This window comes from Grampus griseus (genome assembly GCF_964374135.1).
Source record: "Grampus griseus genome assembly, chromosome: 3".
Taxonomy (NCBI): Eukaryota; Metazoa; Chordata; class Mammalia; order Artiodactyla; family Delphinidae; genus Grampus; species Grampus griseus.
The window spans coordinates 86,748,739-86,770,327 of NC_139019.1; positions in this window are offsets into that span (position 1 = coordinate 86,748,739).

Sequence of the window (21,589 nt, forward strand, 5' to 3'; positions counted from 1 at the left end):
AAGCTCAGGGAATAAGTACTGCCTGCCTGGAAGGAACTAAACTTTAACCGAGCACCAGGCAAGGGGACTTTATCTATGATCCTGACAATCCAGAATTCTCTCCCACTGTCGTACTACACTGAAACAACCAGGCAACTATGTGCATGTGAGAATTCCGTAAACAGCATTACCGTAAGAGAACAGGAAGAATATGACTCCAAATATGATCTTAAAAGGGGAAATTCTCTTCCTTCTTCCTCCTTCTACTACAGCCCTTTCCCTTTCTTTGTTTCCTCAGGGATGGCAGAGAAAATTTAACTGGTATACAGAGGCACTCAGGCCAGCCAAGGAACTCCTTGACTCTGTCTTGGGGCTGGGTGTCATACCAGCACATGAAGTTGCCCATGGAGAAAACCATAGATTCCACCTGAACACCCACAGTGCACCCATTAAATGTAAGGTTAGGTTTTTCAGGGGATAAAAAGATGAGCAAGATATTATAATTACTTCCAGTCCAGTGGGGGAAATAAAACAATGAATAACCAAGACAAAGTAGAGTAAATGATATGCCATATGTGAAGTTGAAACAAAGATCTAGTGCAGGAAGTCACTTCCTGGGTAACTGGAAGGACAGTCTGTTTCTCTCCATTCTCTGCCACCACCCTCTTCTAAGCTGTACTCTTCTCTTCTCTTGCCTGGAAATCCTAAAGACTCCCTCTTTTGTTTCTACTGCTTCCTGTCAGTTCTCTTCTCAGGGGGTCAGAGTGACCTTTTTAAAATCAAGTCACAAGCCACTCCACTCTTTTGAAACTCTCTAATTGTATTTAGCATATAGTTCAAGGTTCTTAACTTGGTTTACAAGGCTTCACCAATGTGACCTATACCTCTCCAGCCTCATCTTGAGCCCCTCTTTTTAGTGTGGTCTCTCTCAGCCTTGCTGGTCTTTATTCATTTCTTCTTGTATACCTTCTTGTTCCCATCTGCCTTACTTAAGGCATTTACATTTGCCATTTCCTCTACCTGAAATGTTCATCTCTCTCTTGCTCCTTGCTTATTTAATTCCTGCACCATCTCCTTCATCTCTCTCCATATTCCTCTCCTGATATATCCCCCTTTTCTGCTCCCCCTGGGTTAATACGTGCTCTTCCTTCATAGCACTTGTGATGGTTGATAAATGCATGTTTATTTATGGAATTGCCATTGACAGCTGATACCCCCATACACTATAAGCTCCATGAGGGCAGAAACTGTGTCTCTGTTCTCACCATTGTATCCACAGCACCTAGCTCAGGGCAGGCGTAAAGCAGCCACTCATTAGCTGCTTCTTAAATGAATTATAGACATTAGAGATCAGTCATCCAGCCCTTTTTCAGAAGAGTGAACTGAGGCTCACAAAGGCAAACAGACTTATTCAAAGTCTCAAGTTGCTGAACCAGAAAAAGTAATCTTGTCTCCAGACTCGTAATCCATAGTTCTTATCCAGTTCCACCACGTGACCCTGAAGCTTGTTCAAGGGCCAAGTCACAAGCCTCCAACTTTATTGCTGGGACAAAAGGTTTCTGAGAAGAGAGACAAAAGGAATTATTCATTGAGTCCTATGAGCAGTTGAACATAAGTGAGAAATTGAGAAATGAAAGACTGACACTTGAAAGAAAAATTGATGAGTACGTGGTGTAGTTAATGTATTGACACACAGATGAGAGATTGATCTGATTGACTAGCATGAGGTGTGCACCCCTACAGACACAGAGCATGAGGCTCCACAAAGACGGTACATATCCCTGGCCAGCACCTAATTAAGAGAAAGAATTTTCTGGGGAACAAGTGGGTGTACTGGGAAGTACAAGAGAGTCAAATTTTGTTCAGTTTATTTTGAATCCTGAATTCTTCTTGCAGGATGGGGGAGCGGCAGCAGAGGGATAAAGGTGTGAGGTGGAAGATAGGTAATATATTGATGTTTTTATATTTGAGGAATTGTATTTAATAAATAATGAGGATGCTGGTGAATTTTTTTTTAAATGCCTCTAAAAGAATGGAAGAATTGGGAGCCAAAGAAATAGCTCTGTCTGATGAAGTGATGGGAGCTGGAGATGAGAGAGGGACTCTGTGCTGGCACCACACTCTTGTGTTCAACCAGATCACCTCTTGGCCATAATCCTTCCTTTCAACCAGTGCCAGTCACAAGGAGGAGTTGTGAATCTGGGGCCAAGGCTGAAGCACACGGTTGATGAGCCACAAAGGGCAGGGCCGCCTCAGCCTAGGCAGAGAAGGCAAGTGCTCTTTTATATTTCCGCTGAAAGAAGCACAGTGTTTTAACTCAAAACTGGAGGGTTATTAGTTTCCTGACCAAAAGAGAGAGAGAGCCTCAAATGTGGGGTTCTGCATAGCAGGGCTGCTTTTGAACTCCTCATCCCTCAACATCTGCAGCCGTTTCCATTCTTGAAGCGTTGCCAACTTCTGCGTTAAGGACTGATATCTGCACGGACACGTGGGTTCTGGCAGCCCGTGTGCAGTGCAGCAGGCTCGGGCAGGCAGTGGCAGCAAGGAGAGGGGCAAGGGATTCTTTGTGCATGGCTCTAACTCTCCACTCGTAGAACAGCTTCAGATTGCATAAATGTAGCATGCAGGCTATAAGTGCAGTGAGCTTCTTGTGAAAATGTCTCCAGACTGACAGAAGTGTAATGAAATACCAAGTATCAAAAAAAAAAAACAAACCCCAAAACACAAAATGGTCTCAGGGTACTCTGGGTAACATTATTGTCTGATTTTAGAACAGTAATAATACATTTTTAAATTAATGTTTAAACAGAGAAGAATCAGACTGGCATAGTGGAAAGAGTACAGACCAGACTTACACCTAGTTTTGAATCCTGGCTGTTAAACCTCTCTAAGGCTCAGTTTTCCTACTTTTCCTACTGTAAAAGGAGAATCACAACACCCTCTTTGGAGCTTTGGGGGAGGATTGGGGATAATATCTGAGAGCACATATGCAGAGCCTGGAATGTAACAGGCGTTCATTCATTAAATAGCAGCTACCTTTACATGGAACTATGGGGGAAAAAAGGCAATATTTTTCTTTGTCAGTGTTTTTAATACTCATTAATGAGACTGTAAAACTTCATTTTATAAAAATCATCTCAGAACAGGTATACTGAATTAGTCACTGATAAGTCATTTTTCATTCTGGCTACAGATTCCAATTATCAGCTGTTTCCCCAATATCCCTTCATTCAGACAGGGGCAGTGAGGAGAGGTTCTATATGCTTAAAAATGTAGAAGGTTGTCTATGGTGTGATTTTTGTCACAGCAAACTTAAGGACTCCTTAAAGTTCTTGCATCACCCACCTGGACTTTGCCTTGCTCACCTGCTTATGCTTACAGTTGCTTAAAAGTCTACCTTAGAAGAGGATTGTATTTAGCTTAAGCCTATTTAAGTACAAACACATATTATGAGCTATCACTTTTCTGAAGAGGAGTCCCCAAAACAGCATCTCCCTGCTAAGTGCCAGCCACCCAGCTTCAGTTTCCCAAAAGACTTTTGTTCCAGCTCACTCTAGATTTTTAGCCTTGAGCAAATGATGGAAAATTACAGAGTACTTAGAGAAACTAAGTACTTAGTTTAGTACTATAGTGTAGACTACATAGTTCCACGGATAGTCTACACATTGCACTGTGTTTTTATTAAAGAGTTGCAGGTCCTTTACACCAGTCACAGATTTACTCATTTTTCATGAACACAGGGTGATCATCCCTCCTTATAACTCATCCCTCCTTATAACTCTCCCCATGGTCCTCCAATTTAGAATGCCTTTTGCCCACAGCTTTACTGAGATATAATTGACAAATAAAATTGTATATATTTAAAAGGTATGAAGGAAGGGCTTCCCTGGTGGCGCAGTGGTTGAGTGTTCTGCCTGCCGATGCAGGGGACGCGGGTTTGTGCCCTGGTCCGGGAAGATCCCACATGCCGCGGAGCGGCTGGGCCCGTGAGCCATGGCCACTGAGCTTGCGCGTCCGGAGCCTGTGCTCTGCAACGGGAGAGGCCACAACAGTGAGAGGCCCGCGGACCGCAAAAAAAAAAAAAAAAAAGAGTGAGAGAGAAAAAGGTATGAAGGAGACCTTCAAGATAGTGGAGGAGTAAGACATAGAGATCACCTTCCTCCCCACAAATACATCAGAAATACACCTACATGTGGGACAACTCCTATAGAACACCTACTGAATGCTGGCAGAAGACCTCAGACCTCCCAAAAGGCAAGAAAATCCCCACATACCTGGGTAGGGCAAAACAAAAAAGGAAAAACAGAGACAAAATAATAGGGATGGGACCTGCACCTCTGGGAGGGAGCTGGGAAGGAGGAAAAGTTTCCACACACTAGGAAGCCCCTTCACTGATGGAGCTGGGGGTGGGGGAGTGGCTAGGGAGAAGCTTCAGAGCCACAGAAGAGAGCACAGCAGCAGGGGTGCAGAGGCAAAGTAGAGAGATTCCCACACAGAGGATCGGTGCCAACCAGCACTCACCAGCCTGATAGGCTTGTCTGCTCACCTGCTGGGGCGGGTGGGGGCTGGGAGCTGAGACTTGGGCATTGGAGGTCAGATCCCAGGAAGAGGACTGGGGTTGGCTACATGAACACAGCCTGAAGGAGGCTAGTTCGCCACAGCTAGCCAGAAGGGAGTCCGGGAAAAAGTCTGGAACTGCCTAAGAGGCAAGAGACCATTATTTTGGAGTGCGCGAGGAGAGGGGATTCAGAGCACCGCCTAAACAGGCTCCAGAGACGGGCGCGAGCCGCGGCTATCAGCATGGACCCCAGAGACAGGCATGAGATTCTAAGACTGCTGCTGTAGCCACCAAGAAGCCTGTGTGCAAGCACAGGTCACTATCCACACCTCCCCTCCCTGGAGTCTGTGCAGCCCGCCACTGCCAGGGTCCCAGGATCCAGGGACAACTTCCCCAGGAGAAAACACAGCGTGCCTCAGGCTGGTGCAATGTCACATCAGTCTCTGCTGCCGCAGGCTCGCCCCACATTCCGTACCCCTCCCCACCCCGGCCTGAGTGAGCCAGAGCCCCCTAATCAGCTGCTACTTTAACCCCGTCCTATCTGAGCAAAGAACTGACGCCCTCAGGCGACCTACACGCAGAGGCGGGGCCAAATCCAAAGCTGAAACCCAGGAGCTGTGGGAACAAAGAAGAGAAAGGGAAATCTCTCCCAGCAGCCTCAGGAGCAGCGGATTAAATCTCCACAGTCAACTTCATGTACCCTGCATCTGTGGAATACCTGAATAGACAACGAATCATCCCAAAATTGAGGCAGAGGCAGTGGACTTTGGGAGCAACTGTAGACTTGGAGTTTGCTTTCTACATCTATTTGTTTCTGGTTTTGTGTTTATCTTAGTTTAGTATTTAGAGTTTATTATCATTAGTAGATTTGTTTCTTGATTTGGTTACTCTCTTTCTTTTTTTATATATATAGGTTTTTTTTTACCTTTTTCTCTTTTTGTGAGTGTGTATGCTTCTTTGTGTGATTTTGTCTGTATACCTTTCTTTTACCATTTGTCCTAGGGTTCTGTCTGGTTTTTGTTTTGTTTTTTTAGTATACTTTCTAGCACTTGTTATCATTGGTGGATTTGTTTTTTGGTTTGGTTGCTCTCTTCTTTCTTTTTTTCCTCTTTTTTCTTTTTTTAATTTTTTTTTATTTTTAATACGTTTTTTATTTTAATAATGTTATTTTATTTTTTTCTTTCTTTCTTTTTTTCTCCCTTTTGTTCTGAGCCATGTGGCTGCCAGGGTCTTGGTACTCTGGCCGGGTGTTAGGCCTGTGCCTCTGAGGTGGGAGAGCTGAGTTCAGAACGTTGGTCCACCGGCGACCTCCTGGCTCCACATAATATCAGACAGTGAAAGCTCTCACAGAGATCTCCATCTCAATGCTAAGACCCAGCTCCACTCAACAGCCAGCAAGCTACAGTGCTGGACACCCTATGCCAAACAACTAACAAGAAAGGAGCACAACCCCACCCATTAGCAGAGAGGCTGGCTAAAATCATAATAAGGTCACAGACACCCCAAAACACAACACCGAATGAGGTCCTGCCCACCAGAAAGAAAAGATCCAGTCTCATCCACCAGAACACAGGCACCAGTCCCCTCCACCAGGAAGCCTACACAACCCACTGAACGAGTCTTAGCCACTGGGGGCAGACACCAAAAACAACAGAAACTATGGACCTGTGGCCTCCAAAAAGGAGACCAAAACACAGTAAGTTAAGCAAAATGAAAAGACAGAGAAACACACAGCAGATGAAGGAGTAAGGTAAAAACCCACCAGACCAAACAAATGAAGAGGAAATAGGAAGTCTACCTGAAAAAGAATTCAGAGTAATGATAGTAAAGATGATCCAAAATCTTGGAAATAGAATGGAGAAAATACAAGAAATGTTTAACAAGGACCTAGAAGAACTAAAGAGCAAACAAACAGTGATGAACAACACAATAAATGAAATTAAACATTCTCTAGGAGGAATCAATAGCAGAATAACTGAGGCAGAAGAAAAGATAAATTACCTGGAAGATAAAATAGCGGAAATAACTACCGCAGAGCACAATAAAGAAAAAAGAATGAAAAGAATTGAGGACAGTCTCAGAGACCTCTGGGACAACATTAAACACACCAACATTTGAATTATAAGGGTCCCAGAAGAAGAGAAAAAGAAAGAGACTGAGAAAATATTTGAAGAGATTATAGTTGAAAACTTCCCTAATATGAGAAAGGAAATAGTTAATCAAGTCCAGGAAGCACTGAGAGTCCCATACAGGATAAATCCAAGGAGAAACACACCAAGACACATATTAAGCAAACTATCAAAAATTAAATACAAAGAAAAAATATTAAAAGCAGCAAGGGAAAAACAACAAATAACATACAAGGGAATCCCAATAAGGTTAACAGATGATCTTTCAGCAGAAATTCTGCAAGCAAGAAGGGAGTGGCAGGACATATTTAAAGTGATGAAAGGGAAAAACCTACAACCAAGATTACTCTACCCAGCAAGGATCTCATTCAGATTCGACAGAGAAATTAAAACCTTTACAGACAAGCAAAAGATAAGAGAATTCAGCATCACCAAACCACCTTTACAACAAATGCTAAAGGAACTTCTCTAGGCAGGAAACACAAGAGAGGGAAAAGACCTACAGTAACAAACCCAAAACAATTAAGAAAACGGTAATAGGAACATACATATCGATAACTACCGTAAATGTAAATGGATTAAATGCTCCAACCAAAACACATAGACTGGCTGAATGGATAAAAAAACAAGACCCGTATATATGCCATCTACAAGAGACCCACTTCAGACCTAGGGACACATACAGACTGATAGTGAAGGGATGGAAAAAGATATTCCATGCAAATAGAAAGCAGAAGAAAGCTGGAGTAGCAATTCTCATATCAGACAAAATAGACTTTGAAATAAAGACTATTACAAGACACAAGGACACTACATAATGATGAAGGAATCAATCCAAGAAGAAGATATAACAATTGTAAATATTTATGCACCCAACATAGGAGCACCTCAATACATAAGGCAAATGCTAACAGCTGTAAAAGAGAAATCGACAGTAACACAATCATAGTAGGGGACGTTAACACCACAATTTCACCAATGGACAGATCATCCAAAATGAAAATAAACAAGGAAACATAAGCTTTAAATGATACATTAAACAAGATGGAATTAATTGATATTTATAGGACATTCCACCCAAAAACAACAGAATACACTTTCTTCTCAAGTGCTCATGCAACATTCTCCAGGATAGATATCTTGGGTCACAAATCAAGCCTTGGTAAATTTAAGAAAATTGAAATTGTATCGAGTATCTTTTCCATCCACAATGCTACCAGACTAGATATCAATTACAGGAAAAAATCTGTAAAAAATACAAACACATGGAGGCTAAACATTACACTACTAAATAACCAAGAGATCACTGAAGAAATCAAAGAGGATATCAAAAAATACTTAGAAACAAATGACAATGAAAACATGACAACCCAAAACCTATGGGATGCAGCACAAGCACTTCTAAGAGGGAAGTTTATAGCAATACAATCCTACCTTAAGAAACAAGAAACATCGCAAATAAACAACCTAACCTTACACCTAAAGCAATTAGAGAAAGAAGAACAAAAAACCCCCCAAAGTTAGCAGAAGGAAAGAAATCATAAAGATCAGGGGCTTCTCTGGTGGCGCAGTGGTTGAGAGTCCACCTGCTGATGCAGGGGACATGGGTTTGTGCCCTGGTCTGGGAGGATCCCATATGCCGCGGAGCAGCTGGGCCTGTGAGCCATGGCCACTGAGCCTGCGTGTCCGGAGCCTGTGCTCTGCAACGGGAGAGGCCACAGCAGTGAGAAGCCCGCACACCACAAAAAAAAAAAAAAAAAAAAAAAAAAAAAAGATCAGATCACAAATAAATGAAAAAGAAATGAAGGAAACAATAGCAAAGATCAATAAACTAAAAGCTGGTTCTTTGAGAAGATAAACAAAATTGATAAACCATTAGCCAGACCCATCAAGAAAAAAAGGGAGAAGACTCAAGTCAATAGAATTAGAAATGAAAAAGGAGAACTAACAACTGACCCTGCAGAAATACAAAGGATCATGAGAGATTACTACAAGCAACTCTATGCCAATAAAATGGACAACCTGGAAGAAATGGACAAATTCTGAGAAAAGCACAACCTCCCGAGTCTAAACCAGGAAGAAATGGAAAATATGAACAGACCAATCAGAAGCACTGAAATTGAAACTGTGATTAAAAATCTTCCAACAAACAAAAGCCCAGGACCAGATGGCTTCACAGGCGAATTCTACCAAACATTTAGAGAAGAGCTAACACCTATCCTTCTCAAACTCTTCCAAAATACAGGAGAGGGAGGAACACTCCCAAACTCATTCTATGAGGCCACCTTCACCCTGATACCAAAACCAGACAAAGATATCCCAGAAAAGAAAACTACAGGCCAATATCACTAATGAACATAGATGTAAAAATCCTCAACTAAATACTAGCAAACAGAATCCAACAGCACATTAAAAAGATCATACACCATGATCAAGTGGGGTTTATCCCAGGGATACAAGGATTCTTCAATATATGCAAATCAATCAATGTGATTAACCATTTTAACAAATTGAAAGAGAAAAACCATATGATCATCTCAATAAATGCAGAAGAAGCTTTCAACAAAATTCAGCACCCATTTATAATAAAAATCCTCCAGAAACTAGGCATAGAGGGAACTTACCTCAACATAATAAAGGCCATATATGACAAACCCACAGCCAACATCATTCTCAATGGTGAAATACTGAAACCATTTCCCTTAAGATCAGGAGGAAGACAAGGTTGTCCACTTTCACCACTATTATTCAACATAGTCTTGGAAGTTTTAGCCACGGCAATCAGAGAAGAAAAAGAAATAAAAGGAATCCAAATCGGAAAAGAAGTAAAGCTGTCACTGTTTGTAGATGACAGGGTACTGTACATAGACAATCCTAAAGATGCTACCATAAAACTACTAGAGCTGATCAATGAATTTGGTAAAGTAGCAGGATACAAAATTAATGCACAGAAATCTCTTGAATTCCAATACACTAATGATGAAAAATCTGAAAGAGAAATTAAAGAAACACTCCCATTAACCATTGCAGCACAAAGAATAAAATATCTAGGAGTAAACCTACGTATGGAGACAAAAGACCTGTATGCAGAAAACTATAAGACTGATGAAAGAAATTAAAGATGATACAAACAGATGGAGAGATATACCATGTTCTTGGATTGGAAGAATCAACATTGTGAAAATGACTATACTACCCAAAGCAATCTACAGATTCATTGCAATGCTTATCAAAATACCAATGGCATTTTTCACAGAACTAGAAGAAAAAAATTCACAATGTGCATGGAAACACAAAAGACACTGAATAGTCAAAACAATCTTGAGAAAGAAAAACGGACCTGGAGGATTCAGGCTCCTAGACTTCAGACTATACTACAAAGGTACAGTAATCAAGACAGTATGGTACTGGCACAAAAACAGAAATATAGATCAATGGAACAGGATAGAAAGCCCAGAGATAAACCCACGCACATATGGTCACCTTATCTTTGATTAAGGAGGCAGGAATGTACAGTGGAGAAAGGACAGCCTCTTCAATAAGTGGTGCTGGGAAAACTGGACAGGTACATGTAAAAGTATGAGATTAGATCACTCCCTAAAACCAAACACAAAAATAAACTCAGAACGGATTAAAGACCTAAATGTAAGGCCAGACACTATAAAACTCTTAGAGGAAAACATAGGCAGAACACTCAATGACATAAATCATAGCAAGTTCCTTTTTGACCCACCTCCTAGAGAAATGGAAATAAAAACAAAAATAAACAAATAGGACCTAATGAAACTTCAAAGCTTTTGCACAGCAAAGGAAACCATAAACAAGACCAAAAGACAGCTGTCAGAATGGGAGAAAATATTTGCAAATGAGGCAACTGACAAAGGAATAATCTTCAAAATTTATAAGCAGCTCATGCAACTCAATATCAAAAAAAAAAAAAAAAAAATTCAAAAATGGGCAGAAGACCTAGATAGACATTTCTCCATAGAAGATATACAGAGTGCCAACAAACACATGAAAGTATGCTCAGCATCACTAATCATTAGAGAAATGCAAATCAAAACTACAGTGAGGTATCACCTCACATTAGTCAGAATGGCTGTCATCAAAACATCCAGAAACAATAAATGCTGGAGAGGGTGTGGAGAAAAGGGAACCCTCTTGCACTGTTGGTGGGAATGTAAATTGATACGGCCACTATGACAGTATGGAGGTTCCTTAAAAACTAAAAATAGAACTACCATACGACCCAGCAATCCCACTACTGGGCATATACCCTGCGAAAACCATAAATCAAACAGAGTCATGTACCACAATGTTCATTGCAACTCTATTTACAATAGCCAGGACATGGAAGAAACCTAAACGTCCATCGACAGGTGAATGGATAAAGAAGATGTGACACATATATACAATGGAATATTACTCCGCCATAAAAAGAAATGAAATTGAGTTATTTGTAGTGAGATGGATTGACCTAGAGTCTGCCATACAGAGTGAAATAAGTTAGAAAGAGAAAAACAAATACCGTATGCTAACACATATATATGGAATCTAAAAAAAAAACAAAAATGGTTCTATAGAACTAGGGGCAGGGCAGGAATAAAGACACAGACGTAGAGAATGGACTTGAGGACACCGGGAGGGGGAAGGTTAAGCTGTTACGAAGTGAGAGAGTGGCATGGACATATATACACTACCAAATGTAAATAGATAGCTAGTGGGAAGCAGCCACATAGCACAGGGAGATCAGCTTGGTGCTCTGTGACCTCCTAGAGGGGTGGGATAGAGAGGGTGGGAGGGAGACACAAGAGGGAGGAGATATGGGGATATATGTATATGTATAGCTGATTCACTTTGTTATAAAGCAGCAACTAACACACCGTTGTAAAGCAATTGTACTCCAATAAAGATATTTTAAAAAATAAAAATAAATGGTACAACGTGATGATTTGATATACGTATGCATGGTAGAATGATTACCACAATCAAATTAATTAACATATCCACCACCTCACATACTTACCATGTGTGGAGGCGGTGGTGAGAACACTTAAGATTTACTCTTCTGTTTTTTTTTTTAGATCTACTCTTTTAGCAAATTTCAAGTATACAATAGAGTATCATTCACTATACTCACCATGCTGTACATTAGATCTCCAGAATTCATTCATCTTCATCCTGAAAGTTTAGAAAGCCTTTTTTAATTCTCGTTCAACATCAATCCCTAAGCCTCCAAGAGTCAGCTCAACTATTACGTCTGCCACCAAGACTTTGCAGCCATTCTAATCCTCAGTGACACCTACTTCCAGTGAACTCATTCAAAAGTATTTCAGGCCCACAGCATTCACCACCTGCCACTCTCATTTGACATTTAATCATCTACTGCTTTGGGAAACTTTTTCTGTCATTACTTATTTCTTGCCATCTAAATGGTCGCTGTATCTCTTATCTTTTAGATAATGAAATTCTACTCCCCATAATTCCAGCATACTTCAGTGAGATTAAAAAGATCCTTATTGGGCTTCCCTGGTGGCGCAGTGGTTGAGAGTCTGCCTGCTGATGCAGGGGACACGGGTTCATGCCCCGGTTCGGGAAGATCCCACATGCCACGGAGCGGCTGGGCCTGTGAGCCGTGGCCGCTGAGCCTGTGCGTTTGGGGCCTGTGCTCCCTTAAAAAAGATCCTTATTAATGTCTTGAATAAGAGTCAATGAACTTCCCAGCAGATACTACTTTGATAAGTCATTGTTTACTCTTTTGCACAAATAAATTTTGCATACTCTTTCGATATGGTTTTCACCAGGAAGGGTGAAAGACACAGAAAGAGAGTGGTTGGAGCTAAGTATTTATATTTGCTAATTCTCATTCCGACTAAAGCCAGTGCTTGCTCCACATCTTCCCGTCGCCTCAGCCACTTGAGGCTCACAGTTGTCTGAGATATGCCAAGTTCCTTTCACTTGAGAATTCTACTTTCCATTCTCTACCCTTGCAAATTTTTAACGTACTGTATTTTAAAATAGAGTATATATGCCCTCCACTTATTATTCTGACCTAATAGAGGTCTTGTGTTAAAATTAGAGATACAATGCGAGATTATATATATATATACGTATATATACGTATATATATGTAAATATATATCTAAATAAAAGAATATATAAATAAAAGTGGAGTGTCTCCAGGTAGACAGAGTGAAGCTTGGCTCTGAATGTCTGTGGAGTGAACATGGACCTGCAAGCAAGGAGGTTTTGGTCTCACAAAGAGGAACACAACCTGTGAAGGAGCCTCATTAATACATTTTCACATGCCTGGGAACCAAGAGCCAACTTGCCTCCTCTTTCTTTAAAAAAAAAAAAAAAAGAAATAGAGCTTATGAAAAAAGGTGTTGTTTCTAGTCGTTCAGAACTCCATATCCATAAAACATGATAAGGAATGTCTCAATACTGTAGATAAAAGTTATTTGGAGAGAGAACACTCCCTTTAAACCAGGGAATGGATGCTGATTAGATGAGGAAAGTGAAAGAGAGAAGTACAACACCTATTATTAATAATGATAAAATGACTTTGAATTTCTCCAGCCCCTTTCATCTAGGAATTTCAATTTACTTACATTAACTAATTAAACCTCACTTTTACTTTATCACCCCCGGTAAGAGAATAAGACTATAACATTAGAATTTCTACGTTCTCTTGTAGTTTTCAGTACTTTGCAGTCATTCATTTGTTGTTCAAGCCTACAACCTACTGAGTAAGCTAGTGTAATTAATCACTTTTCTACAGGTAGGGAAACTGAGACAAAAACATAACATCTTGCCAAGACCACACAGTGAGGCAGTTGCAGAGCCAGAATCAAAGCCAACTAATATTTGAATCCAGGGCTTCTGGTGGGAAAAGTACATCAGTTGATTTTCCCCACTGTCCCTCCTACATAACTATCTTCACACACAGGTAGCCTTAGGAGACAGAACTTCAGAAGTTTTAAACATCAACTAAGAAATAGGAGAATAATATTAAATCTTCCAAATATTTCAATTCAGGATGACTCAAGAAAGGCTAACTAATAACCCACAATAGGACAGGGGGAGAAAAGATGACGTGGGCAGCATTTATTATTTTTCCAAAGATTCACCCCTGAGTGGAGAATTGGAGAAGACAACAGTACATAACCTGTGTTTTATGTATACATTGATATTATTTGGTGTAGGCTCAGATTGTCTTTTCTCCCCACCCACGAGTAGTTTGGGGAAGGGGCTGGTAATACCTTAAATGTCTTAAATTTCAGACCTTCCCCCTTAAGTCTCAATGACAGCATCAGTGACAACTCTTGCAGAACACTGAGCATTTTTAGCCCTTTAGAACCTACTCATTTGAAGTTAGTGAACTTCTGAAGAATAATTGCTTTAAATATCATATTTTAAAATTCAAATATTATACCCAAAAAAACCGAATATCAGGCATTTGTGGTCACTTGACCTTTTGCAAACCTCGAATGTTAACCTTATTAAAATCCACAGCTTTTCTGCGTTTCTCCTTTGGGAAAGGGGGGAGGGAAAGACCTAACGCATAGACAAGTATTTTATTTAACTTTAGAGGCAACTGGAATATTTTGTTTCCTTTGTGAATTTTCCAAGTACCTTCGGCCCGGGGCAACAAGCAAGGGGCAAATTTAAGGAGTGGTGAAACCAAAAGTGGCTTGGGTGCTCCTGTCAAAAAATAAAAATCAACATGTCCAGCATTTGACATACATACACTCCAAACTTGCATCTTGTACGTGAAGCAGGGTCAGATCAGGCCAGGCCAGGCCCTACTCCCAATGGTAGTTATTGCTGGAGAAGTATAATGTCACAGGCAAAGAACGTTGGACCAAATAGTGCCCCTTACCGCCATATCCCCATACTCCTAAGTCAAATGGGGCACTTTGACATAGTCTTAGTGCTATCTATGGAAACGCAAAAATAAATAAACCATCCCTTGATGACTAATCTCAGACTTCAGGCAATGTACGAATGGGTGGCCAGGAGTACACACTGAACTGCACATTCCTTGGTGGAAACTTTGTACCACTTGTACTTCTGTTAATTTGACTCATTAATAGAAATGGTAACACCAGAAGGGAGGAGACTCTGATTTTTCATAGAGAGAATCAGTATCTGTCTACTCTTCCATTCTCTTCCATTAGCCCACCCTGCAAAACATCAACAATAAGACATTCTCCTCCAGATTTTTAATTTTAATTTCTGCAAATATTGTCAACTTTGCCAATGATAAAGCAACGATTTCCCCTCTTCAAAAAAAAAGGAGAGAGAGAGAGAGAAAGAAAGAAAAGAAAGTAAGAAAGAAAGAGGAAGGAAGAAAGAGAGAGAAAGAGAGAAACAGAAAAAAGGAAGGAAGGAAGAAAAGCAATAGTTCCAGATGTGACAAGTTCATTGCAAGAAGAGTCAGAGCAAGAAAGTTGCAGAAATAGAAAATTATTTTAATTAAAGTTAATTATCCTTGAGGCATTTAAAACACACACACACACATATACTCACATCCAAATCAAAGGATACATGAAAAGTTCTCTTAAGGAAAAATAATTTGGCAAGTGATTGCCTGGTAGAAATTTACACCACTGGTAAAGTTATTCACTGGATACAGAACAGCTACACAGGCAAGTTCATGGGAGAAACCAGCTCTTTAAATTTCAATAGAAAGTTAGAAGGCCATTGCCTATTTGGCTTAGCTTTAAATCTGCCAAGCTGGCATGGGGGCATCTCATTTTTTTAAATACAGGTCTTCATTCTAAAACAAAATTGGACCCAACTGTCCCTTGCAATTACATTTCGGGGGCTCAAGCTGGGTGTTTGTGTTTTTTCTAGGTGATTAATAGCGCTTACATTTAAATGGTCACAGTCCACTTCCACAGTCATTAACACCCCATTAAGATGGATGAGAAGAACTTCACACCTTTTGTTTCAGTCCACTGGGCCATGGACTTAAAACAGCAAGGCACTGATTTAGGAAGGGAAGATTATCTGCACAACCAAACAGGCTAAAACTTCCTTTAAAAACATTTTTAAAAGTCCTTATAAAACCTTATTTTTAAAAACACTCTTTAAATATCATTTTAAGGCCACTCAACCCAGAGTTTCCCCGTACCTGAACTTATGCATATATTTGGCATGGTTCTTCAGTAATGTTTACGAAGCTCAGGGTTTCTCCCCTATTGTTTCTTTTGCTCTAAGCCTATAATTATAATGGGGAGACTTCTGTTTCTAAGAAAAAGTAGTAGTAACATGAATATCAAGTTACCTTTGAGAAAAAAATACATTCGTGGAAGTCCATGCATGACAACCTAAACACTGGCTCCATTTCTCCCAAATGATAGTGGAAATGTCATGTTTTTGGAAAATTCAAAGAAGAGATAATTGTTTCTATTTAAAGGAGGATGAAGAATCTAAAAGTTGAGAGCAGGATGCTGCCTAAAACTGTTTAACCATGGATGTGGCCAATGACACTTGGTATTTTTAATCTCTTGTCAGAAAGCCTTCCTACCAGAGACCCCTGTGTGATGACAGCAGTGAACTTTGTAGAAAAACCGCTTGGTTTACAAACTTGCAAAACACTGTACTTCATCCTTGGAGTTGAAGTTCTCACGGGCAGAGCAAGGCACATTCTCCTTTTAGAACCAACCAACACTGAACTGCCAGGGTGGTTCTTACGTGAACAGGAGAGGGTCGGTCAACATGGTATCAACATTTTTATCATTTGGCTTAGCAGTTAAGGAAGTGACTTTATTGAATCAAGTTCTTTATTACTATCATCTTTGTTATTATTATCTTCCGTTGAAACAGGTGCCTTTCAAATCATGCAGCAAAATTTTTAAAATAATGACAACATGCATATCTTAATCAAGTCAAAGTCCAGAATCTACAGGCATCTCACACCACATTCACACACACACCTGATATTCTTTGTTATACTTTTACATAATATACAGAAAGTCTTTCCCTAGCAGCAGCCACTTACAGCATTCTGACAAGGTATCTACATACAATTTTGATAAAGGCAAAAGTTCTTTCTTCTATTTGAAGATCGCAATCATTTTAAAAATTACTAGATCCTTATTTATCTCACCTTTAAAATTACAAAGTTAACCATTTTCTCTCTTCACTCTTACTACATTTGACGGACTGTCCTGTTGCTATTAGGGACCAGTCCTTCTATAAGTGTTGTAGAATTCAACGCCTTCATCCTGTCTAGGGTTTAATACTCTTTTTACTCCATCATCAGTTTCTTCTCCTGTATTGGCTTTTTCTCATCAGCATACAAGCATGCTCCAGTTTTGTTTATGTTTTTTTTAAAAAATACCCCCTTCCAACTGTCACTCCATTGCTTTGTTCCAATCCACAGGAAAATTTTTCAAAAGAAATTCTCACATTCTTAACTCACCTTCCTTGAACCCACCTCTTTGTTTTCTGTGCCCACCACTGCACTGATATTGTTGTTACAACCACCTGCAACAAGCTCCACGTTGTTGATTCTATGAACACTTCTCTGACCTCATTTTCATCAGGTTCTCAGTAGTATTTAATATGGTCGTCTGTTTCCCTGTTCCCAAAACATGCTCCCTGCTCTCCACTCTGTGGTGATTTTCTTCCTACCTCCATGGCCAGTCCTTCTCAGACTCCTTTCTTGGTTCCTAGGCATCTAGTCGACCTTGATATTTGGAACACTCCAGAGCTTGGTCCTGTGTTTTATCATCTTCTGGTGGGAGCAATAGATGATAATATATGAGGCAAGCCAGGGAAGTCATCCAAGAGAAATGGACCATTCTGCTAGTTCCCTGTCTTCTTTGCCTGGGGGACCGGCCAAGGAGGTCAAGACGGCTTAGTGCGGCAGGAAGAAAACATGTAGAGTATGGTATTTAGAAAGTAGAAGTGACCAACAGTGCTAAATGTAACCAGAAGTTAAGTGACATGAAGAATAAAATATATCCACTGGATTTTTTGACACGAAGGTTTTTAATGACCTTAGAACCAGTTCACTGGATATGAGGCAGAAGCCAGCAGAGTGGATTGAGCTGTGAGTGGTGAAGAAGCAGAAATAGGGAGAAAGATGCCTATTGGACAACTAAGTACTAATATACTTTAAAATTCTTCAGAATAAGTAGTGTGATTTATATGTGTATGTAGGCTAACTTTAATTAGACCCCAAGACGAGGTTAGTGAGCACTTGGAGAACTTAACTAGGAAACTAGATTACAGAGGCACTAAGGCAAGCACTTCAAATATCATCTCAGTCTACACTAGATAGTTAATTAGCGTAGTGGGTATTAGAAATAAATTTTCTTTTGTGCAATGAGTAGCATTCAAAAATTATATGGGTTCTGCCACCCCCAACTGAAAGAAATGAAAGAATCTAGCCAACCTACTGGCCTAATATCTTTTAACTAGAGCCTAGATCTATAGCTCCATTTGCTCCTTTGTCAGTCCCCACCCCCCACCCAAGTATGGAGTTCTAATGCCAACTAGAAGTTCTGTAGATTATCTCAGTGTCTGCTTTAGAGTAAATCTTTCCAAAGGACAGCGATTAAGGACTTAGTTGATTTTATGGGAACTGGTTCTATGAATTTTATGCCTAGTTTCTAATAAGTATTTGTATAAGTAGCAGATTTCAAACTGAGACTTGCATTCATTATAACACACCACCTGGAAGGGAGGTTATAAGGAGGAACCAAGAAGCCCTATCTGTCTGTAAGGATCAGAGCCTACAGGTGTTTACCAAATAACCTGACCATTGTTGAAATGCAGACTTGGCTTGAGGTCACTTGATAAGAACAACTTTCTAGAGAAGTGTAGCTATGAAAGGAAGGAGAAAGGCAGGGAGAGTGACCTGCACTCAAGAAAATTTTTTTTTTATGTTTGTTTACTTATGTTTTTAAATGGAAGAGATACCAACATATAAACACTGATGAAGGGATCCTGGAGAAGATGAAGGATTTAAGATAAGGAATATAAAGAGAAAGAACAGGAGCCAAGAAGCAGAGGAAGACGGGACTTAAAGCAAAGGCAAGGGAAGCCTTAGAAATAGCAGTCTCCCTGTTCTAAACTGAGGGAAGGAAACGAGGATGGGGCAGTATTGGATAGCTTTGTAAGTTTTGTAGCAGAGACCTGAAAGAGACCTTACATACTTCCCCAGGAGGTGAAATACAAGGTGAATTCATTCTTTGTGGGTGAGTGTGGTGGTAGATAATTCACAGATTTTATTGTCCAAATACAAAATTGATCAATGGGAACTCAGTTTAACATTTAGAGTTTCGGTTGTTGGTTATTCTGAAGATAATAGTACCGTGCTTGTATAAGAAAATAAAGGGGGAAAATCTGTGAATTCATAGTGGAAACTTATTTTAGTTTTTCCTGCAGTTGCCTTGTTTCCAGTGCTCAAAATGGAGACTGTCATTTAATCAGTTTATTTGGGAATTAGATCACTGCCTTGTAAAAGAGAGTGATGTCCATTACCTCATAAATACATTAATAAAAAGACATAGTCACTCCTGCCACACCCTAATTCCCAGGGGGAGGGGTGGGGAAAAGAAGATCAATATGGAGAGCACAAATTAATTTCTTTCTTTTTGTTTTTCTTTCCCTATCTTATGTCTTAAGTAATTTGGGAACAGGCGCCTTCTTGCATTTACCTGGTTTTGAATTTGTTTCAATCCAGCTTTGGGGTTATGGTTTATTTTGCAGCTGTCATTCTAGCTTCTATTATTTTCCATTTCAAAACCAACATTTTAAATCATTATCTTTTAGATGTCAGTCATATGGGAAAGTACCTCCTATAAATTGCTGGAGAGCAAAATTTTTAGTTTCTATACCAATTACTTTTTTTTTTCACGTTAAATGGAAATAGTACCTAGCTTCAGTTTTCTTCTTAATTTTTTATTCTGTGTGAAACACCAGAAAATCAGTGTTTGACAGGTAGGTTATATGCAAAATGCAAAGGTTAGAAAGTATGTGAATTACCCATACATATGGTCTGGGGTTTGGGTATTATTTGGGTAGACTTAGAAATCTGGAGTATTTCATCTTGATTATAAAGCCCTGTGGAATGCTTCGGGTGTCTCTCCACGTGGTGGAAGAGATGGGAGAAAACTGGCAGAGGCTCTCCCTTCCCACCCAGTTTAACTGACTGAGACAGGGCAATTTTGTTGGAAAAGTCTGCTGGCAATCTGTAGGTCTCAGCTTACTCCTCTATGCCTTGCTGAGAGAAAGAGCTGTGGGAAGAGAATCAAGTCATGAAACTTTTCTGCTCTAGTTTAAAGCTTATGAAAGCAAATGATCTCCAGGGCAGTAATCCTTTCCCCTTGGTAAACATGCAACAAATCTACACGAAAGGAAAGCCGAAAGACATCGCATTTCTCCTCCTGCGGCAACTCAGATATCTGGAGGCTCCAGTCCGACTAATAGGTGTCTCATGAGTCTCCACAGGAGGAGAAACATCCTAAGAAAACAAAAGAGACAGAAGTTTGAGGGTAAAAAAAATCACGAATTCCCATAAAGCCCAAAGTTACTCTGACGAGAAGCCCTGCGTTATTTCTTTGTCCTTACTGCACAGACAAAGATAGTTTGACAGAAATCAACGTGGGGTGCTAATAGTCGTTTTGCTTTATTTTTAAACTCACAACAAGATGTCAGGTTTTGTGTTGTTCTACTTTATAATCAACCTCATTCCTTCCTATTTACTGGCACACACTCCCTCAGTAACTTGCTGTGGCAGGGAGTGCCTTGGAGAGATAATCTATTAAACTCGAACTGAAGGATTTTTTTTCCCCTGTAGGTCTGTTTACCGATCTTAATTATTGATTGAAAATTGTTTGCAATGGATAAAAATACATGCTGAAGGTAAGGAATGAAAACACACACCCAAACCTAAAGATTTTTTTTTCCCCTGAGTCATACGTTTCTTTTAAAATATTGGTATGGATGGTCAGTGTATTTGAGGACATTTAGCAATCTGTACCAGTGCTTTCATCTCCAGAAATCTAATATCAGGTCAAATTAGTGTTGTTTTTCAAGCCCTTATCAGCAAACAGGAGCATGAAAAATAGCATTTGATATATAGTCCCTAGAGAAAATGGTAAGGCAACCTGGCACCGAGTTATGGGAAGACTCCAATTATGGATGTTATACCAAGATTTTTATCAATCAAGCTGTGACTTTTTCCCACCAGGGATACATCGCTTGGTGAAATACCTGAGCTTGTTTTTAAAAACCAGGCTTCTGGGCAGCACAGGAAGGGAAGGGGGAGGATGTGAGGGGGCCACTCTACATCTGATCGTAACGTCTTTAAAGAGAATAAGAGAGATTCACTGTGGGAACAAAGCTAGGCCACCATCGGCATGCAAGTGCCCTTCCTGAGCAGTAGGATGAAAAGACCACCCCCCTCCCAGGGTGAAGACTTCACCAAAGAGTGAAGCGTAGTTTTATAGTCACCCTCTTCCCGCCAGTGTAATGATGAGAAATCCTTTGAAAACTTCTGCCATCACTCACTAAAAACCATTAGCAGAAGTTTGGCAATGACCGTGGATATTCCGCCTTCTACAAATGAGACAAACGTGGCTGAAGAGATGAATTTTTTCCCCTTGCTTCCCCAGAGACAGACTGGGACACCGAGGAGATGATCAACCAGTGACATAAAGACCACCAAGTAAAACACAAAAGAAAGCCTAGAGTTGAAAGATAGTTCCCCCACCAAAATCTTGATATTCTCTTCCATTTCCTCTCATTCACTACTCATTCATTTCACCAATATTAATTTATAATGGGACTAGCATGCAGCAAGATAAATTTTTGTTAATATTTGTGTTTTTCTTCTGAACTCCTGTGACTTTCCCCCCAGTCAGCCAGAGGCAAGCACATAGCCTTGAGGAGAAGTCAATTT